The sequence below is a fragment of the Plecotus auritus genome (genome assembly GCF_963455305.1).
Source record: "Plecotus auritus genome assembly, chromosome: 1".
Lineage (NCBI taxonomy): Eukaryota > Metazoa > Chordata > Mammalia > Chiroptera > Vespertilionidae > Plecotus > Plecotus auritus.
Genome location: NC_137770.1, coordinates 95,576,018 through 95,598,625, shown reverse-complemented (window position 1 = coordinate 95,598,625; position 22,608 = coordinate 95,576,018). Strand labels below are relative to the sequence as shown.

General features: G+C 44.0%; 1 long non-coding RNA gene across 2 annotated transcripts; it reads left to right on the top strand.

The window, feature by feature from the left end:
* The first annotated feature begins 605 nt into the window (after window positions 1-605).
* LOC308239078 lies at window positions 606-22,304 on the top strand. 2 transcript variants are annotated; one of them, XR_013959684.1, is made up of 6 exons: window positions 606-694; window positions 4,815-4,935; window positions 11,076-11,135; window positions 18,252-18,288; window positions 20,615-20,861; window positions 22,063-22,304. It is a non-coding gene; the product is annotated as an uncharacterized lncRNA (long non-coding RNA). The 2 variants fall into 2 exon arrangements; XR_013959683.1 differs by lacking the exon at window positions 11,076-11,135.
* The last annotated feature ends 304 nt before the right edge of the window (window positions 22,305-22,608 follow it).

Sequence of the window (22,608 nt, the reverse complement as noted above, 5' to 3'; positions counted from 1 at the left end):
TGGGTGATAGCTGAATATGAAGGTAGGTACACAGGTAGGTATATAAAGTATAAATAGAATATAGATAGGTGATAGATGATGATGGGTGGGTGGGTAGATGGATGGATAGATGATAGAACTTATTTTTAAAAAGAGGAACCACACCCCCCTCCCAAAAAAAGAGGAACCCAGTGAAAGGTCAGTACATAAAAGGGAAATAGTTAGAAAGGGAAAGAAGAAATGAAAAATTTTTAAAAGGGGCCGAGTGCCTAGAGTGAAAGAGGTGAGCTGGGTGAGGTAGGATAGGCTAGCACAGGAGGGATAAGGAGGAGAGGGAGAGGAAGGCAGGCTTGCGTGCAAACAGGCCGGGAGGAGAAACAGAACTATGGAAAGGGAAGAGAAAAAGACGCAGGAATGGAAAAGAGAAGGAACGCGGGGCTGCGGAGCGGGTGGCGACCAGGTGGCGAGCAGGTACGCCGGAGAGGGGCGGGGCCGCAGGCGGCGCGGAGGGGGAGCCCCGTCCAGATGCGGGAGGAGGCGGCGGCCCCCGGCGCGGGCCGTTGGCGGGGAGGCGCCCGCGGAATGGAGGGGCGGGACCCGGGCGCGGGGCGCTGGGAGGGGAGGCGCCGCTTAGCTGGGGCGGAGTCAGACCCTAAGGAGGGAACCCCTTTCGCTCGCCCCCGAGTGCTGGGCCCAAAGGCACGGCCAGGGTCAGGTTGGTGGCGCGTTAAGTCAGTTTGCTGGCCGGGGGAGGGGGTGGCGGAGGCCTGGCGGGACTGGGCCCTGGGCCGGGGTTAAACGCCCCCCAAACGGCGGCTTTAACATCCAAGTGCGCTCAGGCGGGGCTGGAACCAGGTCCCCGAGAGGGAAGGGGGAGTTTAAAAGAGAAACTACTGAACATGGCGGGGGCGGGGGGCAATAACAGGGAAGGAGGGAGGGAGGCAGGGGTTCGGGCTCACAAGGGAAAGGCGAATGGGGGGAGGGGGAAGGGGGAGGGGGGAGGAGTAAGCTGGAGACAGACACGGGGAATGAAGGGAGAGGGAGGGAGGGAGGGAGAGGGGGAGGGAGGGAAAGAACGCGGGAAAGAGAAGGATGCTAAAATGGGGCGAGGCCAGAAAAACAGTCAAAAAGAAGAAACAGAATGTGAGAGGAAGGGAGTTTAAAAGGAGTTGGTAAGAAAATTAAGTACAGGGTGATTTTTAAAAAATGTTATTTTATTGAGTGTGATTTTTAAATGGAGAGGTCAGTACTAAGGATGAAAAGCATAGAGAGAAGAAAGTATTTTTTTAAAATTAGCCTGTAAAAAGCATAAAAGAGTGAGGGAGGAGGGGAAGAAGGGAAGGAGCGGGGGAAGAACTTTATAAAGGAGTCAGTAGAGAGCAGAGTTAAAGAAGGAAAGAGGATGTGTGAGTGAACTGTAGGAGCTATAATGAAAATCAAGTATAATTGTGTACTGGGGACAGTTTTTAAAAGTAGGAGTCAGAAAAGAAAAAAGATAAATGATAGTGAATAATTAGGCAGGTAGATATTAAAACAGTGGAAGTAAGTAGAGAAGAATGTATGGGAAAGGTAGGATGAAAGAAAGATGGAGGGAAGAAAAGTTTTAAAGGGGAGCAGGTAGAGCTTAAAAGGAGAATGGGAAGAAGGAAGAAATGGGGGAGGGAGCAAAGCACTTCCCAGGGAGGAAGTGAAGAAAAAAATTAAGGTGGGAAGGAAGGAAAAGGGGAGGGAGGGGAGGGGTAAAGATGAAGGAAAGAGGGAATGTGGGGAGGGAGGAAGGGTAGGAGAAAGATGGGAAGAAGGATGATGGAACAGAAGTACTTGTAGGAAATAAAGAGGAAAGAAAAGTTTATAAATGATGAGTCAATAGGAAAAAATGTTATATAAAGGAAAGAAAAATCGTGTGAGAGGGAGAAACCAATAAGGAAGTCAAATGCAATTGTGTGTGAAGGGGATAAGATTTCTTAAAAAAGTTAATAAAAAAATACAATAAAGATAGCTAGGTAGGTGTGTGGATGAATAGATAGACACATGCACAGGTAGATAGAACTGATTTGAAAAAGGAGAAACCAGTAAATAGTAAAAGTAGAGAGTTAGAAAAGGAAAGAGAAATGAAAAATGTTAAAAGTGGTCAGTAAATGGTAAAAGAAGGGATGGAATGGAATAGGGTGGAGAAGGGAAGGGGAGGGAAGAGTAACAAGAGTGAGGGAAAAGGGATAGAAAAAAAGTTTTAAAAGAAGAGCAGAAAATAAAATACTTTTTTTAAAAATGAGAGAATGTGTGCAAGAGAAATTTTAAAAAGCCTGAGCCAGGAAAAAGAGACAATAGGAGGAAGAATGAAAAGTTTAAGAAGAGGAGTCAGTAAGAAAAGAATTCAGTTCAATGGATGATGAGGCTGTAACCTCTCCTCTGGGATAATAAGTCACTTTAGCAGTTATCTTGCTCCCTCCACCTGCAACCTTTAACTCCTACTTCCAGTAGAAAGTTTCAGGTAGGCATCTCAAACAGTGGCCACCTCAAATGCTTTTTGAAAAAGAAATTATTGTGAAATAGACTTATCCTATATAATAAAAGGGTGACATGCAAATTGACCCAACCAGGGAATGACCGGTCGCTATGACATACACTGGCCACCAGGAGGCAGACGCTCAACGCAGGAGCTGCCCCCTGGTGGTCAGTGCGCTCCCACAGGGGTAGTGCCACTCAGTCACAAGCCACCCTGATGGCTGGCAAGCACAGTGGCCCACCTCCACGGCCATAGTCGGACATGCCCTGAGGGCTCCCGGACTGTGAAAGGGCGCAGGCTTAGCTGAGGGACACCCTCCCCACCCCAGTGCACGAATGTCGTGCACCAGGCCTCTAGTACCACTATAATAAGGCTGCCATCTACCGTGTAGACACCAAGGGATGCACATTTCATAACACTAATGAAAACCCAGTCAGTACACATATAGTTTGGAATTCTTTGTCTCAAGTGATTAGAAGCAGAATCTGTAGTCACCTCGCTCACAGATGAGGTATAGTATATGGCTGCCTCTGCCAGGCTATGAGGCACAATCAAGAATTGCCATGGCCACTGTGCCTTTACAGGGTCTCCATCACAGTCATGATGCTGGTATGCATCCCCACACAGTGGAAAAGCCATGTTCTCCTTGAGCAAGATGGAGGGATAGCGTTTTTCCCTTCTCCTAGGAGACAACTCTGTCCTCTCAAATGTGGCTTTAACTAGACAAGATATAAAAGTGGCTTTCACAGCTCCTGATCCTAGAATTTCTCAATCTTGCCACTATTGACATTTTGGGCCGGATAATTCTTTTTTGTGGGGACTGTCCTGTGCATTGTAGGATGTTTAGCAGCATCCACTAGATGTCAGGAGCAATTGCCCCACTTCGTAACAACCCAAAATGTCCCCAGACGTTTCCTAATGTCCCCTGGGGGACAAAATCATGTCCCATTGAGAACCACAAACTGTCTTCACCAATTCCTCCCCACAACCCCTTTTTTGCTTAGCATATATGGCTCTCCTACTATTGGGCATGAAAGGATAAGTAGAACCTATCTTGGATAACTTTTGTCATCACTCCTATTAAAAATATTTCATTCGGTCTCTTTAAGCTTCTTCGAAGATGAAAACGAGTGACAATGTCAGTGCCCTGAAATTACACCAAGGACAAAAATTTAATTAAAATGTTATGATTAGAAATTCTAAAATAGTAATTGGTGGGGAGATGATTTGGTACTGATATCTTCTGCTTATAGTACAGATAAATCCTCTGTCTTCCGTTGTAAATGATGGATTTGGAGTAATGCCTACTAACAATGCCACATCCTCTCTTGCCATTGGGATTAGACTCCATACTTCCTCGGTTCCTGTCACTGCCTCCAACGCCTATGAGCAGGGTAGGCTGCATTTTGCAGCTGATAACCATGCATTCCCAGTTCAGAGTCCTGTCTTTTCCACAGCTCTCTGCTCCTGATTTCATTTCTGTACTTTTTCATTCCCCACAAGATCCCACGTCATTTTTTTAGCATGTGCCTCACTCCTACTGCTGCTTCTGCTTCTGCTGCCACTCCTTGCCCAGCAGTTGAGCCTCTCAGGGAAGATTTTACCTGCATCTTAATAGTTTCAACTGGAGAAGCATCCTTGCAGGTTGCTGATTGACGGTGCTACTGATGTTTTTAAAGCCTGTGGCTCGGGACTAATGAGGACAAAGACCCCAATTGATGCTCTTTTTCAAAACCCTGCCCTTCCTTAGGTTTTGGACTTTTCAAGCCTGAATTAACTTCTGTCACTTCACTGGTAGCAGAAATATTTTATTCTGCCACCTATTTTCCCACAGCAGTGGTGTATGTCATCAGTATTGCCCACTCTTGTTTCCCTGTCCTTTTTAACACAGCCTGACTGAGTAGTAGTAGTTTTAAAATTGTAACCTACTTCTTGAGTTGACTACTTGAACCCTTCCTGTAGGATTAGCACTGTTTGCCGGATCTAAGTGTCCTCCTTTGGCTTCTGGCTCAGTCACTGATTTTTCTAACAGTCCTCCAGGTTCTCCTCCTCTAGATCTCCAAAATGGCTCAGAATTTCAGGGAAGCTCCCCACCTTCTTCCTCAAAGATGGTGTCCAGATGTCCATGGCAAGAGATGTGGCTTATGTTAAGCAATATGGGCTTCACTTAGGAGTTTATAAGAAATACAGGTTCTCAGGCCCCACCCAATACCTACTTAATCAGGAGCTGCATTTTCACAAGTCCTCAGTATTTTTATCATTATTATTACCATTATTATTATTGTTATTGTTCATCCTCACCCAAGGATATTTTCCCATTGATTTTTAGAGACAGTGGAACGGATGGAGAGAGACAGACAGAAACATCGACCTGAGAAAGACACATCACATCGACTGGTTACCTCCTGCACATGCCCCAAACAGGGCTGGGGATCAAGCCTGCAACCGAGGTATGTGCCCTTGACTGGAATAGAACCTGAGACCCTTCAGTCCGAGGGCCGACACTCTGTCCACTGAGCCAAACCGGCTAGGACTCCCCAGTGCTTTATATGCACATTAAAAAGTTTGGAAAACACTGGCTTCTATGACCTCATGAAGATGGACTAAAGTCAAGGTGCTTGAATGAAATGTCCTCTGCCTCCTCTGGTCTCCAAAGCTATGCCTTTATCTCCATTGAGATAGTGCTTTGCCGGTGGGCATTCAGAGTTGAAGTCAGCCGTTGGTGCATGACTCGCGGCCTGGTCTCACTGGACTTAGTAGAGTGCTCTAGCTTTGCCATTCCACTTTGATTGTGACTGGCTGTTCCATAACATTCAGCCCTTTCACCTCCACCTTAGGGACTTCCTTTGGCAAGCTTCCAGTTACACTTTCAGCCCTTCCTGGGCTGTGTGTACACCACATTGGAACTAAGGGTGGTTTAAGAAAGCATAACCTAAAAGGAAAATAGGGAGAGGTTAGTAAAAGGGTATAAATTGTCAGCTATAAGAAAAATAAGGTCTAAAATCTGTTTTGGAAGAAGGCAGAATACAAATGAGTTGATTACCAAATCAATCAAGTAGTTATTGTCCACAGCTCAGCTGATTGAATAGGCATGTCACTTGTCCCCTGTTATATTGTGAATCAATGCCTTTACACAGTGTGTTTCATCTATATTAGTAAGTGCCATTAATTCAGTTAGTGCTCAATAAATGATTCCCAGTAGCATAAAGATTAATCTTAATACACAGGTATGTTTTTCTATATTTCTCACTCCTGCTATTTCCTGATAAAACACCAAATAGTTCATTGGTGAAAAAAAAAGGTCTGAGTGTCTAAGGTAAAACACAGTGACTATAGTTTATAACACTGTGTTGGTAAAATTGAAATTTGCTAAGAGAATAGAACTTAAATGTTTCAATAACAAAAAAAGATGGGTATGTTAACTAAATGGAGGGAATCCTTTCAATGTATACTAGTAAATAAATCACTGCGAGGTACATTTTAACGATCTTCAATTATATACTTCAATAAATCTCAAATTAAAAAAAAGAAATCAAAACCTCAGAGAAAGCCTTGCTATGCCCGATCACACTGTATGTAAAAGTTCCTGGTCATGCCAGATGAGGAGGAGGCAGGGGTAGGGGTAGCTTAAGAGTTCTCTTTCTAGAATCCTAAATGGAAAGCAGAACAAAGCAGTTCTTCTTTCCTCTCCATGTTAACCTCAATTATCTATAGCAACCAAGGCCCAAGCGAGGGGAAATGTGACATCCCATCTGATTTGTTCTCCAGCCAATACCACCACCCTTCCATTTTACCACCATCTCTGAGCTGTGGATTTCCCCCTATCTTGACTGTGGTGATGGTTTCGTGTGTTTATACATCTGTTAAAACGGAACAAATGGTACATATTAAAGATTTGTGGTTTATTGTACTTTAATTATACTTCAATAAAGTTTCAAAATTATGTGATTTCTCTTTCATGTACTTCCAGGATCAGTTCAGCATTCTCATAGCTTTATAAAGATTCCTACCAAAACATCATCAACCTTGTTACCTCCTCAGCATGCTGTACTAACACAGCAGAATGAAAGGTAGAAAGTTGTATGTCTCAGATGCTTTGTATTGATCATTAATTTACCTGGTTAATTTTCATATCTATGGGATATCCCCTTCACTGGCATGGTACTAGATGGTCAAAAATAATAAGGTCCTACACAAGTCTGGACCTCTCCCTGGAAGAGATGGTTCTGAGTTGGCTCCATGCTAAATGTACCATGTAGTTTAGCAGAAACCAACTTAAATATTTGATGTTTATAATGATGATGATAATTATGATGATGATAGCTAATGTTTATTGAGAATCTACTGAGGGCCAAGTCCTGTGCTAAGCTACAAGGGAAGCAAAAGGGGGAAAGTATGTGACATAGGATGCAAGGATGAAAAAGACATCCTCACTACTCTTGAGGACTCACCATCCAGGGATCACACACACACAAACAAAGTTCTTAAAGTAAAATGAGAGGACAGTTTTGATGTGTACACAATGCAATAGGAGCACAAAACGTTTAGAGACTACTCCTTACTACAGAAATATAAAAAGACTTTATTAAAGGAGGGCTTAATTAAATTAACTCTTGAAATGTGAATGGGAATTTCTATATAAATAGACATGAGGATATAATGAGGCAGTACCATAGATACATGTTCAAGTGCCAAGTGGAAGCAGGAAGTGCCAGCCGGCAAAGCCAGGGCAGTGCAGGAGAGGAGACTGAAAAGGTAGTTTCAAGCCAGAGCTTCATATACCTTTCTCAAGTATGAATTTGTTCTTTTAGAAGTAAGGGGGTCATTGCAGCGTTTTAGGAAGGACTGTGAAATAACAACTATTTGGGTTTTTATAAAAGATAGAGGCCTGGTGCACGAAATTCGTGCATGGGAGGGGGGTCCCTCAGCCCGACCTGCACCCTCTCCAATCCGGGAGCCCTCAGGGGATGTCCTACTGACCTCCCTCTGCAGGAGGTGACTGGGCTGATCAGAGGAAGGTGCTGCCCCTGTCACCTTGCTGCTGCCACCACTGCTGGCTGCTGCAGCCGCCAAGGTGTTTTCATCAACACGGACTCCAGTCCCTTCACCACACAAAAAAATGACAACTTTCTTTAGGCATTTTCAAGATGTCTCTTTCATAGGATATGACCTTTCTTTTTTTTAATCCTCACCTGAGGATATTTTTCCAATGATTTTTAGAGAATGTGGAAGAGAGAGGGAAAGACAGAGAAAAACATCAATGTGAGAGGGACACTTCGATTGGTTGCCTCCTGCATGAGCCCTGACCTGGGCCCTGGCCAGGGAGGAGCCTGTAACCTAGGTACATGCCCTTGACCAGAATTGAACCTGGACCCTGCGGTCGGTAGGCTGAGGCTCTATCCACTGAGCCAAACCGGCTAGGGCAGGATATGACATTTTTTAGCCCCTCCAGCAGTGGACCTTCGTTTTTTCCTCCAGGAGTGAGATGGAAAAACCCTAGATCACCTTCTTGGATTCTTTTTTTTTTTTTTTTTTAATATATTTTATTAATTTTTTACAGAGAGGAAGAGAGAGGAGAGGGATAGAGAACATCGATGAGAGAGAAACATCGATCAGCTGCCTCCTGCACACCTCCTACTGGGGATGTGCCCGCAACCAAGGTACGTGCCCTTGACCGGAATCGAACCTGGGACCTTTCAGTCCGCAGGCCGATGCTCTATCCACTGAGCCAAACCGGTTTCGGCTTCTTGGATTCTTATTACCAAGTTACCAAGACCACTTCGAGTGGTGTAAGGGGAGCTTAGCCAATGAGCGGTCAGAAAAGGTGTTTTCTCTGCAGCTCACGCACAGAGGGGGGACTACTGGTGCGCTGCCACTGGCAGGCCCTGCTGTCTGCATGCCTGCTCGCTTGCTCGCCTTGGCGCCTGGCAGCCAGGCCCTGCTCTCTGTGCCTGCCTCACCCTCCCCACAGGCTGCCAGCCTTGCTGTGATAGGAGCCTGTGGGCCACAGGGGCGGGACCCAGAGGTGTTCCATGCATTTCCTGGTGACCAGTAGTCTGTCTGGTTGTGATGCCCCTAGGCCATTATCAGTATAGAAGATAATCTGGTTACAGTGTGTGAGAGAGACAGAGAAGATTAGAGACAAGATAGTTTTGAATCTACTGAGATAGTCTAGATAAAAATGCTTAAGGCCTGAACTAAGGTAGAGGCAATGAGGGTGAACTAAAGGCCACAGATTTAAGATATTTCAGAGTCAGACTGTCAGGATTTAGTGACTCAATAGATGTGTGGATCCAGAACAAGGGAGATGATGAGAATGAGGATTTAATTTTGTGTCTAGGTTTTCTTAAAGTGGCTGTCTTTTCACCTTGCTCCCATAGTGATCAGACTTTCCTCTATCTCAGGACTCATTATACTGTATCATATTTGTCTGTCTGTTCTATTGGGTGATAAACACCTTGAGATCAGTAATTATACATCTTAGTTCAATTCCAAGTGGTATGCTCAATTGGAATTCAATTGATTACAATGGCCTTATCTGAAATAAATGGAATAACTCTAAGCTTTCTAGAATGGAGCACTGGATGGATTGTTATGCCTTTAACCCATTTATCTCCCCTTTGCCCATCTCCACCTACCCCAAACATGTCAAACTCAAAGGCTAACATGGGCCAAAATAAACGAGGTTTAAGTTTATGTGGGCTGCAAAAAAACAAAAGCTTCAATTTTCATAGAAACATAGGTTTATTTCGATAGAGACATGCTGAATACAAAGGGCTGAAATAAATGAGTAATTGTTAACATGAAATAATAGAACATTTTAATAAAATTAATATTTTTTCTTGAACATTAACTTACCAGACACTGAATAACTACACAAATTAATAAGTGTAACACAAATAAACCTATGTTTCTTGTTCTCCAAAAGTGAAATATTTCCTGTTGTGCACACCAAACAAGTGAGTACAAGACTCATGACGTGGCAATCAGCTGCTAAAATATTTGCTGCTAGAATTAGTGGAGAGAAATGGTGTGCCTGCTTGTAAGACACGTAAGGGAAAGGAATGCAACACAGTTATAGTAATCAGTCATTAGTGAACGTTGTGGTTTGTTACTAATAATCTATATATATAAAAGCCTAAGCGACCGGTCTCTATGATGCGTACTGATGACCAGGGGGCAGACGCTCAATGCAGGAGCTGCCCCCTGGTGGTCAGTGAACTCCTACAGCCAACCTCCCGCGGCCAGCTAAACTCCCGCTGTCCCTCCCCCCCCAGCTGGGACTGGGTGAGATGGCCCCAGTCGGCCCTGATTGCTGGCCAGGCCGAGGGACCCCACCCATGCATGAATTCGTGCACCAGGCCTCTAGTTATGTATAACAGGATATTGTAAAAATTAAGTTATGAAATTTTTATTAAAATGTTTCTTACATACTGTTATATTGGCTGGGCCGCAGAAATATTCCTTGTGGTCTGCATGCAGCCCACAGGCCACGAATTTGACATGCTTGACCTATCCACCCTCTTTCCCGTTGGCTATCACCACACTGTTGACTGTATCTATGTGATATATATACACACACACACACACACGCACATATATATATATATACATGTGTATATATACACAGATATACATATGTGATATATATATATGGTTTTTTTTGCTTAATCACTTCACCTTCTTTCATCCAGCCCCCCAACAACCTTCCCCTTTGACAGCTGTCAGTCTGTTCCAGGCTTCCATGTCTCTGTTTCTATTTTGTTTGTCAGTTTATATTGTTCATTAGATTCCATTTATAAGTGAGTTCATATAGCATTTGTTAGATCACCTGTTTGTAAAGGAGATTTTAAAATATATTGGAAATATGAGTACATGAAATGCGTAATTTATTTTTGAGAAACAGCATGACCACTTTTATTACAATAGAACACAATACTATTTCCCAACTTATTTCACCCATCCCATCAGTGTCAGGAAATGCACTTCTGGTGGCTTGTGTTCAGCTCTCAGACCTGGGGGAAAAATAAAGTCTACTCTGTTGGAGTTATCTTCCTGCAGGTACAGCCCTTGGCTCTACCTGCTCTCTGCACACATAGTATTTTTAGATGTTCAGTTGATTACCTTCCGTGCTGATCAGTGCATCCATCAGTTACTTAATTTTATTATTTTTTAATATGATTTTTTATTGATTTCAGAGAGGAAGAGAGAGATTGAAACATCAGTGATGAGAGAGAATCACTGAGTGGCTGCCTCCTGCTTGCCCCCCTACTGGGGATCGAGCCCGCAACCCCAGGCATGTGCCACTGACTGGAATCAAACTTGAGACCCTTCAGTCTGAAGGCCGACGCTCTGTTCACTGAGCCAAACCAGCTAGGGCAATTACTTAATTTTAGAATACCAATGATTTTTACAAATCTTTGAATTCTGTAAGTAATATAAACCATATAAAACATGTACATTTATTATAAATTGACTTTTAAATCATTTTCATAAATTTCTCAGTTTTAAATGTGAGAAATAGCTGATGTTCAAATTCTCTAAAACGCCTTTGAGGATTTTGTTTTTATGTTTCATGTGCCATATATAGGTGACATAGCTGATTCAACTGGAAAAAAGGCCAAGAAATCAAGCTTAAACTATAAGTCAGGTAAATATTAGCAACAGTTATCAATAAATCCTGCAATCCATTAACCCATTAATTTAACTAACATTTATTGAACTTCTGCTACATGCCAGAAACCGTTAATTATTGAACATACAAAGCAGAAAAACCATGGTCCCTTCCCTGGATTTTACTGGTTAGTGGGGAACAGACATGCCGATGATCAGAACCCAATATGATAAATACAATAATGGATGTATGTACAAAGGCCAGTGGAAGCATCGGAAGCCAGGGGAGCTTTCACAGAAGAGACCACAACTGAGCCGAGATATGAAGGATGAGAAATAATTTTCTAAGTAGACAAATGGAAGGAGAACCTTTTAGGTAAAGGGAATACATTTACCAAGATAGAGGTATTAGAGCATAGTGTGTTTGTGGAAATAAAAGTTTTTTTCAGAATTGCTTTAGTAAAAGTTCAAGTTGGAGAATTCCAGAAGATGAAGTCAGAAAAAAAGTGTCCCTAAGTGTAACGTGGATGGCAAGTTTGATACTACATACTTTACCGGAAGGGTTGGATCATTGAGATTCTGATAGGCCATGCCAAGGAATATACCTTTTATCCTGTTATTGAAGGGCAATTGCAGAAGAATATTGGCAAGGGCATAATATGATCAGAATTTGCCTTTTCTAAATGGGAAAACAAAATTAGAAGTGAAGAGACTGGAGGCAACAAAACAATAAAAATAACATTTAGCATTTATTGAACACTTACTATGTACCAGGCACGATGCTAAACTCTTTATAGTCTCTCATTTAATCCTCCCAACAAACTAATGAGGTCAGAACTATTTTATCAACCATTTTACATAGAAGTAAACTAAGTCTGAAACTTAAATTATCTTGCCCAAGGTTTCACATAGTATGTGGCAAAGCCAAGGTCTGTCTTACTCAACCAGTCCTAACCATAATACCATGCTGTCTCTTACTGCAGTTAAAGAGGCCATTACAATAGTCAAGGGTAGAAATGAGTCCTGAACAAAGTCAGTGGCAGTGAGGATGAAGAAGTGGGCATAGATTTGACTCAAACTAAGGGAGGTGGGAAATGGATGAGATTTGGTTAGTGATTGAATATGGGAGATGAAGGAGTTGAAGAGAACTTCCAGATTGTTTGACTAGACAACTAAATGGATGGTGAATGGTGGTACTATTCAGTAGATCAGCAATACAAAAGGATGAACAAGTTTGGAAGAGAAAACTTAGTTTAGCTTTGAATACATTGAGTTAGAGGAACCTGCAGGCATCTAAGTAGAACAGTCAAGCAGGCAATTATAGATACTGGTCTGAGGCTCATGGGAGAGGCAAAGAAAAGAATACCTATAGCAAAACCTATGGGAGCCCAGCTCTTTTCCTACAGGGTGGGGCAGGGGGCAAGGGGAGAAACTAGATGTTTTGAGGAGGTGGGTAGAAAGTAAATTATCAGAAAGCTCTGATCAAGCAGAACAGGCAGAAAAGAGTAGACTATCACTTCTCTCTCTTCCCAACTCACTACAAAACAAACATGGCTAGGGTGGATCAAGAGTAGTAACATTAGCCCAGGGTGTCTCAGTGGTTGAGTGTCGATCTATGAACCAGAAGGTCATGGTTTGATTCCAAGTCAGGGCACACGCTCGGGTTGTAGGCTCTATCCCCAGTGTGGGGCATGCAGGAGGCAGCTGATCAATGAATCTTTCTCATCACTGATGTTTCTGTCTCTCTCTCCCTTCCTCTCTGAAATCAATTAAAAAAATATATTTTTAAAAACCTATGAGATCAACCAAAGGACTTGTATGCATGCATATAAGCATAACCAATGGACACAGACAGTAAGGGGGTGAGGGCATGTGCTGGGGGTGGGAGTGGCCAGGGAGAGGTCAATGGGAGGAAAAGGAGACATATGTAATACTTTAAACAATAAAGAATTTAAATAAAAATAAACAATAATAACTGAAAGAAATATAATCAGGAGCATATATAGGACTAAAATTCAATACCTTTGACTTTTTCTTGAACCTAAACTAGCCTGGCAAAATCCCTTTCTGAAGACACAGGACACATCACCATTGCGGTGTAATTATAGCATCCTGAATTAACAAGTGGACTGAAATAGTTTTCACACAAGGACACACTGAAAGCTCATCCGCACTGGAATTGATGCACAGGGGGGGGAAAAAAAAAGCTATGGGAAATTCCCATAGGTTTTGATAATAAAGTGTCCTTTTTTAGGTAGATTATACTTCCTTCTTTTAATTCTCCCTTTGAATTAAGAGTTATCCATAAGTATGTTTCTTTTTCTAATATGTTTTTATTGATTTGAGGGAGAGAGAAAGAGAGAGAGAAACATCAATGTGAGAGAGAAACATTGGTCAGCTGCCTCCTGCAGGTTGCCTGCTGGGGATCGAGCCCACAACCCAGGCTTGTGCCCTGATGGAACAGAACCAGTGACCTTTTGGTGCATGGGATGACACTCAACCAAACTGAGCCGCACCAGCCAGGGCCATAACAAACATAACTAAGTATGTTTCTTAATTACCAAGAAAATATTTTGGTTGACATTTTTTATTAGATTCAGAAATTATAGCATGCAAATCTTTAACACATTGAAGTTGTTCAGGTTGTCTGTGTGGCCAAATATTTGAAAATGTTCCATGGATATGCTAAAAATTGTATAGTCTCTATTTGAAGGATGTAAGGTTTTAAAAGAATAGTCAATTATATTTATTGACTAGAGGCCCGGTGCATGAAATTTGTGCCTGGGGGGAGGGTCCCCTCAGCCCAGCCTGCACCCTCTCCAATCTGGGACCCCTCGGGGGATGTCCGACTGCCGGTTTAGGCCCGATCCTGGACCACTGGCTCCTAACTGCTCACCTGCCTGCCTGCTTGATCACCCCTAACTGCCCCCCCCACCAGCCTGATCACCCCTAAATGCCTCTGCCTGCTGGCCTGATCGCCCCTAACTGCCCTCCCTCCCACCGGCCTGGTCACCCCCAACTGACCCCCTGGCCTGATTGCCCCCAACTGCCCCCCTGTCAGCCTGGTCGCCCCCAACTGCCCCCCTGCCGGCCTGGTCACTCCCAACTGCCCCCCATGCTGGCCTGGTCGCCTCTAACTGCCCCCCCTTTGTTGGCCTGGTCACCCCCAACTTCCCCCCACCACCAGCCTGGTTGCCCCCAACTGCCCTCCCCCCCACTGGCCTAGTCATCCGCAACTGCCCCCCCTGCCAACCTGGTTGCCCCCAACTTCCCCCCCTGCCAGCCTGGTTGCCTCTCACTGCCCCCCTCTACTGGCCTGGTCACCCCTAACTGCCCCCCTTTGCCAGCCTGGTCACCCCCAAATGCCCCCACCCCACCAGCCTGGTCACCCCTCACTGCACCCCCTGTCGGCCTGGTCGCCCCCAACTGCCCTCCTGCCAGCCTGGTCACCCCCAACTGCCCCCGCTGCTGGCCTAGTCATCCCCAACTGCCCCCCTCCACTGGCCTGGTCACCCCCAACTGCCCCCGCTGCTGGCCTAGTCATCCCCAACTGCCCCCCTCCACTGGCCTGGTCACCCCCAACTGCCCCCCATGCAGCCTGGTCACCCCTCACTGTCCCCCTCTACTGGCCTGTCGCCCCTAACTGCCCCTCTTTGTTGGCCTGGTTGCCCCCAACTGCCCCCCCCCCGCTGGCCTGGTTGCCCCCAACTGCCCCCCCCCCGCTGGCCTGGTTGCCCCCAATTGTCCCCTTGCTGGCCTGGTAACCCCCAACTGCCCCCCTGTCAGCCTGGTCACCCCCAATTGCCCCCCTCCTGCTGGCCTGGTTGCCCCCAACTGCCCCCTCTGCTGGCCTAGTCATCCCCAACTGCCCCCCCCCACTGGCCTGGTCACCCTCAACTGCCCCCCTGCCAGCCTGGTCACTCCCAACTGCCCCCCTCCCCCGCCAGCCTGGTCACCCCTCACAGTCCCCCCTGCCAGCCTGGTCACCCTTCACTGCCCCCTCTGCTGGCCTAGTCATCCCCAACTGCCCCCCCCACTGGCCTGGTCACCCCCAACTGCCCCCCTGCCAGCCTGGTCACTCCCAACTGCCCCCCTCCCCCACCAGCCTGGTCACCCCTCACAGTCCCCACTGCCAGCCTGGTCACCCTTCACTGCCCCCCCCCCCCACTGGCCTGGTTGCCCCACGCAGCCTGCTGTTCAGTCATTTGGTCTTCCCTCACTAACCCCCCTGCTAGCCTGGTCACCCCCAACTGCCCCCCCTGCTGGCCTAGTCATCCCCAACTGCCCTCCCCACTGGCCTGGTCACCCCCAACTGCCCCCCATGCCAGCCTGGTCATCCCTCACTGCCCCCCTCTACTGGCCTGGTCGCCCCTAGCTGCCCCCCTTTGTCAGCCTGGTCACCTCCAACTGCCCCCCATGCAGCCTGGTCACCCCTCACTGTCCCCCTCTACTGGCCTATCGCCCCTAACTGCCCCCCTTTGTTGGCCTGGTTGCCCCCAACTGCCCCCCCCCCCCCGCTGGCCTGGTTGCCCCCAATTGTCCCCTTGCTGGCCTGGTTGCCCCCAACTGCCCCCCTGTCAGCCTGGTCACCCCCAATTGCCCCTCCCCCTGCTGGCCTGGTTGCCCCCAACTGCCCCCTCTGCTGGCCTAGTCATCCCCAACTGCCCCCCCCCCCACTGGCCTGGTCACCCCCAATTGCCCCCCTGCCAGCCTGGTCACTCCCAACTGCCCCCCTCCCCCGCCAGCCTGGTCACCCTTCACTGCCCCCCCGCTGGCCTGGTTGCCCCACGCAGCCTGCTGTTCAGTCGTTTGGTATTCCCTCACTAACCCCCCTGCCAGCCTGGTCACCCCCAACTGCCCCCCCTGCTGGCCTAGTCATCCCCAACTGCCCTCCCCACTGGCCTGGTCACCCCCAACTGCCCCTCATGCCAGCCTGGTCACCCCTCACTGCCCCCCTCTACTGGCCTGGTCGCCCCTAGCTGCCCCCCTTTGTCGGCCTGGTTACCTCCAACTGCTCCCCCTGCCAGCCTGGTCACCCCCAACTGCCCCCCCCCGCCAGCCTGGTCACCCCTCACAGCCCCCCCTGCCGGCCTGGTTGCCCCCTCACTGTCCTCCTTACTGGCCTGGTCACCCCACACAGCCTCCTGCTCATTTGTTTGGTCTTCCCTCACTAACCCCCCTGCCGGCCTGGTCGCCCCATGCAGCCTGCTGTTATTGTGAGGGTGTCCTGACCAATTTGCATATTACCCTTTTATTAGTATAGATTATATTATCCAATTATGTCTTTACTGACTTTTTATTTAGTAAACTCTTTTCTTACTATCTACTAGATGTGTCCAGGCATCAAAGAGATATATTGAAGTTCTTCTACACTATAATTGTATTTTTATCAAATTCCCATTGCATTTCTGATAGTTGTGAGTGTGTTTTTTATAGCAAAGGTAGAAATTTATTGAGAAACAAGCACAGACTCCCACGTGGGGAGGGAGAAATACTCCCCCTGATAGGTTTTAAACAGTTGGGCTCTTTAGGATATTTAATTCACCCCATTGCTAGAACCAAAGAAGAGTTCTTTTTTTTTTTTTTTTTTTTTTTTTTTAAGTTACATTCATTATGTATTGCTAAGCAACAAATCACCCCCCAAAACTTGGCAGCCTAAAAAATAAACCAAACAGTATTATCTCTAGGTTTTTGTGGTTAGGAATACAGGAGCAACTTAGCTGAGCTGGGTGGCTCTGACTCAGGATCTTTCATGGTTATGATCAAGATAACATCCAGGGCTGCTGCAGTCATGTAAAAGTTTGCCCGGGACTGGAGGAATCACTTCCAAGGTGGCTCACTCATGTGGCTGTTCCTCCTCATGTGGGACTCTCCAGAGGGCTTCTTGAGTATCCTCATGATACGGCATCTGGCTTCCCCCAAGTGAATAATCTGAGAGGGGCTGAAGTCACAATATATTTATAACCTAAATCTCAGAAGTTATGCACATTACTTCCACCATATACTATTCTTTAGAAGCAAGTCACTAAATCTAACCCACACTCAAGGGGAAGAGAATTAACGCCCACTTCTAAAAGGGAGTATTGTCAAAGAATTTGTAGACATGTTTTAAAGCCACCACAACAGTATTGTCTCCAAACTTAATTTTTCAGATTTGTGCACTATTAATTCCTGCACCTTCCTTCCAAAACAGTACACGTGCAAAAACATACTATACTCATACACAAATGCAAGACGGTAGATAGAATTTAAGTAAAACTCTTTTATGCAGATTGTTGGAATTTATTGGTTACTCACAATACACTTTACATTTATTGGGATAAAAATAAATACTAAATCATCTTGACTTTGAACTGACTCTAATTGGTAATACTACTTTCTGTTATTTAGAGCATTCTGTCTAAGATTGTTTGGTCATGCATGTGCATAATTGACATACAGCATCCCAGTATTCTTATGGAAATACACTACATGAAGGCTTACTTTAGTATAATTATCCAGAAATATTTACTAAATCCACTTATGGAACTTGGAAGATGAAATATAAAGCATTTTAGACAGTATTTGAGTGGGAAGAGATTAATCACAGTCAGACTAATGAACAAACATTAAGCTAGCACATGTATTAAGAATTAATTCAACAAATAAATGTTATTGAGTGCTTACTATATGCCAAGCACTATAAACCAGAAATCACAATACAGCATAGTAAGTCCTGAAATAGAAGGATGTATAAGATGCTTTGTGATCATTGAAAGATGATGCTTGTCTACTTAGGCAGATTTCAAGGAAGGCTTTCTGAAGGAGTTGACATGAGCTGAATGAGTACTAAAGGATGAGAAATTTAAAAGAGGAACACGGGTTGCTAAGGAAATAGTAAGGTCAAAGGCAAAGGGAATTACATGTTGTTCAGTACTCTTGAACATAGTATGTATGTAGACTGGTGACCAGAGATGAGACTGGCAAGATAGGCAATGTCTCCAGATCTTACGGTCTATTTTATGCCTCCCTGGGAGTGCCTGGAGGGTTAAAACAGAGCAGTGACAGTAGGGAATAGATACCTATTAAGATATGTTAGTTACCATTTTACAAGTAATCTCTGAAGGATACTAACAAATAGTAATTTTCTTTTTCTTTGACATTCCACTTGCAGCTCACAGAACCAGCCTTTCTCATGATGCATCAGTTAAGTAAGTATCTAAGAAAACTTAATACACTACTGTAAATTAACATTTTAAGAATTACTTGTATGTAGTGAAACTCATCTTTTACAACCTCTCTGGACTAAACTAAAATTGTAAAGTAGGCAAAGTTGGTTATTCTTGCTCTTCTACCTCCTTCTCTCTTTATTCTCACTTTGGTTCTATGCTCCCGTAATATACAGGCCTCCACTCCCCTTTCAGGTAGCACTACTTCTTCTCTCCAGGTAGCTTTCTGGGATCTGGATTTATTCCTTTCCCCTCTCCCCAGTCAAACATGCATTATTTGTGCCTTCTGAGGTTGTTTTTCTAATGATGATAAGTTCACTATGTGGTATTAATGACTTACTCTGTTACTCCATCCTAAGGATATGTGCACTGTAATCAATGAAATCTCTAATGATGCAAAATAAAGGCCAATGGATAATTTTTTTTTGGCCTAGGGACCTTTCAGCCCTCAAAGCTTGGTGGCCACCCTATTCTGCTGATGTTCTGTTACTCAAATTTAAATAATATTTCATGCACATAAATAATTCCTGATGAAACATACATACCAACACCATATTTTAAATACTCAACAAACCAAATGAGGTCCAGGATAGGTTTTATAAATCCTAAACTCTGAGAAAAATGGTTGGGTACAGTGAAGTAGTATGAGGTGGTGAATGGCTTGACATTCAGACTGAGCTTCCTAGAGAAGAATTTTGAGCTTAGCAGTGATGAAAGCCAGTTGTCTGACATACTGAGTGATCCTGGGCTACAAAGATGCTGAAGGATAAACTGACTAACCCAGTATTAAGACAGTTTAAAGAAACAAAAGTGAGAGAATACTGATTTTCATAGTTTTATAAAGTGTTAATTTCTAACTCCCTTTTCCTCCTGCCCCCACCATACTACAGAGCTACAGAATCACTTGAGTCTTTTCAATAGCAAATGCTCTGAATACCCTTTTATTAAAAATCTTAGCTCAAGTAGATGAAAACTCGACACATGACTTGAAGCTTCTCCCCATTACTCTCATATACACAGGGTTAAATACCTTTAGCTACCTAGGACATTCCAGGCCAGAGCACAGCAAAACATAGCTAACAATACCAAACTGGCTCTGCCCATTGCACCCAGGTCGTATTCCCTTACCTCACACGGAAGAACACAGGTTCAAGGTGTTTGACTTAATCCTCTTGTTTTGATGCATCTCCTTGCTTCCCAAGACTCAACTGTGGACACATCATGTCCATTCCACCATTTACCTCATCTCTTTTTTCTCCCCTCAATTCCTTAGTTCTCTGGGTGGTTTTTTGTTTTTTAAATGCTAAGGACATAAACCCCAAGATTAATAAAATAGAATTAGGAACCAAGAAACCAGAACAAAAGAATGCAAATGTGATGAGATAGTGGTGGGGTAAACAGTTGTAATAAGTAAGTTTTGCATTTAGTTACTATGTTCTTATGATTGGGATGGAATATAAGAGGAGAAATAGAGTAAAGAAGGCAGTGAGACTGTTGCCCTGAAGACTGCTCAGAAGCTTGTATTTAATTAATTGGGTAACATTTTAATGGTTTTGAGGACGAAGATGATATTATCAAATCAATAACTGCTGAACACCTCTAAGAGCAGTATGTAGCACAAATTAAAGACAGTTAAATAGCTACCAGATGCAGATGTTCATTAATGATTTGTGGCCTGCACAGTGTCCTTCATATTGGAGTAGAAAGAAGTATGCATAGATCTAAAACACGTTAAAAGGGAATTTATTTACCAAAGTGTCTTGAGAACCTACTATGAGAACCTACTACTATGTGCTGGGTGTTAAGGGGATACCAAGATGAATAGAGCACTGCTCCTGACCTCAGTTGTGTGTCACATCAGGAAGAAAAGACAAGGAGACATGAAGAATGGCACAGAGGGAACTGAGGGCAGGAGAGTAGTGGATAAAATGGCAGACAAAGGAAAGGCCACCCATGGGACCACCTGGTCTTTGGCATTCAGATTGGAACACTGATGCTTGGATATAGAGGTGCTGCTTTTAAATCCCATTCAGCCACCGAAATGGGAAAATTGATTTCGTAACAGAATGGATTATGTGTATGGGTGATCAGGAGGTATCAGTCATCACCCCAAAGTTATGAGTCTGAGATACAAGTAGAAGACCACAAATTAGATTTAAGATTAGGTATTCAGAAGGATTATGCAGACAGACTAAATTTTAGTATTGTTACATTAGTGGTCTTATATAAGGCTTTTCTCATTCATTTGGTTAGGTTTGTTCTCAGGTCTTTGATATTTCCTTTATCTAAATTCATGCTTTTGTGACAGAAAGTCTGTGGGGACAGATTGCAACAAATACACAGCACTCACAGGGTTCCACTTGCTGCCTGTGGTATGGGGCAGAGAAAGAAAAAAAAGAAGAATCTGAGCACATCGATTGCAGAAGATCTACAAGAAGGAAATTGTGCTGGAGTTGGCCTACGAAACTGGGTCTTACAAAAATAGATGAAGCTAAAGGATAGCAACTATGCCACTGACATCAGCATTCATCTTCCAGATTCCATACCACAAAAAGGTACTACTCTGAAGATGGGCTATGGCTATCTAACCCTCCCTGAGACCTATATGGTTTTCTTTTCCCACGAGGAGTTAGGTTTCAATATAACAGTCTGGCAGTATTTCTCAAAATTGAATTGCAGGCCTTGGGGTGGGAGGAGGGTAGTAAATTCAGTAACGTAAGGGCAGGCCAAGTAAAAATGAAGATAGAGTGCCATTTTTTCTTTTAGGAAGGTAAAAACGAAGGGAGGTAAGGAATTCATGTAGGCAGGAAAATATGAAAATAAATCAAAACTAGTGTTAGGCCTTGATTGTAAAACTATTTTTATTCTATAACTTACATGATTGTGTTGTCTCTTGCTACAATTCAGTAAAATGTGTTTTTGGTTACAAGTAGCAGGTGATAACAAATGATTCTGATTAGAGCATAGGATAGAATATTGTAATACCTAGAAAAGGGCTACATATAATTTGGTGCTGCATATGATCAGAAACCCATTATTTTAATCCATCATAATCAATAATCATCCATAGCTCTTTTCCTACTGGGGAGTAAGAGGAGGAGACTAGATGTTTTGAGGAGGTGGGTAGAAAGTAAATTATCAGAAAGCTCTGATTAAGCAGAATAGACAGAAAGGACTAGACCATCTCTTCCCAACTCACTACAAAATAAATATGGCTAGGATGGGTCAAGAATAGCAACATTAGCCCAGAGTGGCTCAGTGGTTGAGCATTGACCTGTGAACCAGGAGATCACAGTTTGATTCTCAGTCAGGGCACATGCAGAATTGTGAGCTCAATCTCCAGTGTGGGGCATGCAGAAGGCAGCAGACAATGATTCTCTCATCATTGATGTTTCTATCTCTCTCTCCCTCTCCCTCCCACTCTGATAGCAATAAAAATATATTTTGAGAAGAGTAGTAATATCAGATAGATGTTAGTTTATGCAGCAGCTATTACTGTACTGTTTACGCAGCAATTATTCTACACCTCTGAGTAATAGAGCATGCCCTATATAGTCTACCAGCGGCCATTATCTAAGTAGAAAGCTAAATATGGGGGTTATACAAAAAAATAAAGCTTATTATTCTCTGTGAATTGCTGGGGAGAAAACTGCCAAGAACAAAGGGGATAATCTGATTCTATAATTAGGAATTTTGGGGAAAGGTACATAAATAATTAACCATAAGTAATAAAATCAATCTATTTTTACTTTTCAGACAAAAAAACAACTATCAAAATTACTGTCAAGAAAACGTATGTACAGCCTGGCCAATGTGGCTCAGCGGTTGAGCATCAGTCCAGGAACCAAGAGGTTACCAGTTCAGTTCCTGGTCAGGCCACATGCCTGAGTTGCAGGCTCCATCCCCAGTAGGGGTGCATGCAGGAGGCAGCTGATTAATGATGTTCCTCTCTCATTGATGTTTCTATCTCTCTATCACTCTCCCTTCTTCTCTCTCTCAAAATCAATAAAAACATTAAAAAACTATAAGAAAAAAAGAAAAAGTATGTACCATGAAATTTACTGATAAAGAAACATATTAAGGGTATTTTCTAACATGTTATTAGAGAAAAATCTGTGAATCAGACAACCAGCAAAATCATCTTTTGACATTAGTCAGTTTCCCTCTTTGCCTTTTTCTCTTCCTTGACTTTCACTCTGTTATTCTTTATTTTTGCAGAGGTCCAAAGTTATTGTTAAAAGAGGTACTGTTAATAGTGGCCCAAAGTTACTGTTTTGGCTCTTTGGAGAGGGGACTCAGGAG